This window comes from Nerophis lumbriciformis, linkage group LG09 (assembly GCF_033978685.3).
Source record: "Nerophis lumbriciformis linkage group LG09, RoL_Nlum_v2.1, whole genome shotgun sequence".
Lineage (NCBI taxonomy): Eukaryota > Metazoa > Chordata > Actinopteri > Syngnathiformes > Syngnathidae > Nerophis > Nerophis lumbriciformis.
Window position 1 is genome coordinate 32,556,703 of NC_084556.2, and position 3,595 is coordinate 32,560,297.

Consider the following 3,595-nt stretch of genomic DNA (forward strand, 5'->3'; position numbering starts at 1 on the left):
ATAGCTGGCCACCATGCTGTCCCAAAATGTCCTCTATAATCCGTGACGTCACGCGCAGGCGTCATCATACTGAGACGTTTTCAGCAGGATATTTCGCGCAAAATTTAAAATTGCGCTTTAGTAAGCTAACCCGGCCGTATTGGCATGCGTTGCAATGTTAAGATTTCATCATTGATGTATAAACTATCAGACTGCGTGGTCGGTAGTAGTGGGTTTCAGTAGGCCTTTAATATTTATAGGTTGATTGGCAACACTAAATTGGCCCTAGGGAATTAATGTGAGTGTGAATGTTGTCTATCTGTGTTAGCCCTGTGATGAGGTGGTGACTTGTCCAGGGTGTACCCCGCCTACCGCCCAAATGCAGCTGAGATATGCTCCAGCGCTCCCCGCAACCCCAAAAGGGGCAAGCGGTAGAAAATGGATGAATGGATGGATGGATGTGTTGTCCCTCCAAGCCCATGGCAAACTACTTTTTAGAATTAGTTGATGCTTTTAATTTGATACGACATGTCACTGGACCTACACAAATACATGGACACACTTTAGACCTTTTATTAACTTATGGTTTTACTGTTGATAACATAATTCTGGGTGATGCAGTATTTTCAGATATTTAAAAAAACAACGTGACATTGCCTGTTACTGTGCGCCTTGGCCGTTTTATCAAGCCTGACACTGCTGCTAGCTTCTCCCCTCTGTTCACTTCTGCAGTGCAGACTCAAATGAGCACTGTCGCCTCTTCTGACACAGAGCAACCAATGGGCTCATTTGTTTCTATTTGCACCAATGTGCTGGATAAGTTAGCTCCCCTGAAAGTAATGCGCCAGAGATCCAAACATGAGGCGCGGCTCAGTGATGTCGCGCGCGCAGCGAGGCGTGAGTGTCATAAGGCAGAACGCAGCTGGAAGAAAGTTAGACCGCAGGTGACATACCAACTCCTATGAGACAATTGTAGAAAGTATCAGGATGTTGTGAAGGCTAAAAAACTAAGCAATTCTCTGACTTAGTTTCAAATAACATACATAAGCAACAATTGGTTCCGTTTTAAATCCCAGTCCATTCACCATGCTGGAAATGTCATGCACGACTTGTGACAATTTCTTGCACTTTTTTAACAACAAGGTTGCTACTGTCAGAGCTAACATATCACACCCGTCTTTTATTCTTTCTACATCAACAAATTGTTTGAACGTTTTTAATGAGTTTGAACCTATGTCACTATCAGTTCTCACTGACTTGATTAGTAAACTGAAAGCTATCTCTTCTCCCACTGACCTTGTCCTGCCTCTCTTTTTCAAGGAGGTATGGGCAACTATTGGCCCTATTGTGAAGGATATAGTCAACAGCAGCCTGACTTCTGAGTTTGTGCCTTCCTACTGTAAACAGGCAGGTGTTGAACCTTTGTTTAAAAAGACCAATCATGACCTTTCTGTATTGTACAACTATCGGCCTATTTCTAAGCTCCCATTTGTATCCAAGATTTTAGAGAAGAGTGTTTTTATGCAGATACAGCCTTTTTTAAATGACAGTGGCATTTTATATACTGTTCAGTCAGGTTACAGAGCCTTTCACAGTACCGAGTCTGCACTCTTAAAGGTTTTTAATGACTTGTTTTTAATGACTGATTCTGGCTGTTCAGCCGTTTTATTGCTTTTAGACCTGACTGCTGCTTTTGACACAGATGACCACACAATTCTATTATCTCGTTTGGAAGACCTTGTGGGTGTCAGGGGGACTGCTCTGAAGTGGTTCAGGTCTTACATGTCAAGGAGAAGTTTCTGTGTAAGATTGGGGGACTCAACTTCATCCATCCTTAACTGTGGAGAGAAAGCATGGCATCTTTTATCATTTTTATGCAGATGACTAATATATTTGTCAATTTCTAAAAATAATCGTACCCCCTTGAAACCCCTATTTGACTGCTTAAATGACGTCAAGGCCTGGTTGGCGCAGAACTTTTGAAAGCTAAAGGAGAAAAAAACTGAAGTTGTGCTCCTGGGCAACAGTGATCCTTTGCTGGACTTGGACTTTCTTAAGAACTCTGTACGTCCCACCGCCACCAGCCTTGGAGTCATTATGGACCGTGGTTTTAAATTTGATAAACAACTCAACGCTGTTGTTAAATCAAGTTTTTATCACTCTCGGCTTTAATCAAAGATCTTTTTTATCTTTTAAACAATTTGAACAGATCATGCACGTTTTTATCTCATCATGTCTGGACTACTGTAATGCATTTTACCCTGGAATAAGTCAAAATGCACTGTCACACTTACAGTTAGTCCAGAACTCTGCGGCCAAAAAAAGAGAGCACATCACATCATTCTCGCTTCACTGGCTTTCTATTCGTTTTAGAATTGATTTTAAAATGTTACTGTTTGTTTTTAAAGCTTTGAATGGACTGGCCCCAAAGTACATCACGGACGTCATCCAAATTCATGCTCCAGCTTACGCGTTAAGGTCCGAGTGCCAGTTCCAACTTGTGGGGCCTAAAACGAGGCTTAAAACTAGGAGAGACAGGGCCTTCTCTGTTGTTGGCCCTAAACTTTGGAATATTCTGCCCCCTCATGTCAGAATGGCCCCCACTGTTGAATGTTTTAAGTTTCGTTTTAAAACCCACTTTTATTCTCTTACTTTTAAATCGGCTGGAGTCTTGTGGTCCTCTATGTCTTTTATTGTTTTATTCTATTATAATGATTTATTTTTATTGTTTTATTCTATTTTATTGATGTCTTTTATTATTTTATTCTATTATTATATGTTTGTTCATTGTTTACTTGTTTCATTTCAAATGCTTGTAAATTTTTTTACTTTTATTGTTTCTTTTGTATGTGCATCACTCTGGGGACAATTTTGTTGTTAATAGTGCTATATGAATAAAGGGTATATAAATAAAGGTGATTCGATTGGATTGGATAGGGCACCACAGTGCACAGCCCCTGTGCCACACAGACATCCTTCCAGCAGGAGAGGTCGCCTTGACACGATGGAAAGGTGCTAGGTCCTCTGGAACTTTGGCTGGCCAGCCTTCTCGAATGAACAAACGTAGTGTGTGAACACGGGGTCCTGTGCTGATGTTGCTTGGAGCTCCTGCAGGGAAGCAGCTGCTTGAATGTGTGCGTGCAACATGAGGAACAGCTCCGGCTCTGAGGGGTCCTGACTGGTGCTGGAAGTGCCTTCGGAGAGCAAGTTTACCACGACATTGTCCCTGCCCGGTGTAAATTGTGTGAAGTTATAGGCCTGGACTCTCTCGGACCACCTGTAGAGACGCAGCAGCTTGTGACCTGAGCTGGTCAACGTCAACAGGGCTGTGAGGGCCTGATGGTGCATTTGCAGTGTGAAATGTCGCCCGTAAAGGTACATGTGCCACTTTTAACAGGCCCAGATACATGCCAGTGCCTCCCTATCCACTACCGAATACTTTTGCTCCATCGGCGTTAGTACTCACTGGGCGCTCAGTCCCCTGCTGCATTTGAGACAAGACAGTACCGACTGCAGTGTTGGAGGCGTCACAGGTCACAAACGAGGGGAACTGGAAATCAAAGTGGGCAAGTACGGGGTAAGAGGTGAGCAGTGACTTTAGCTGGCAGACAGCAGC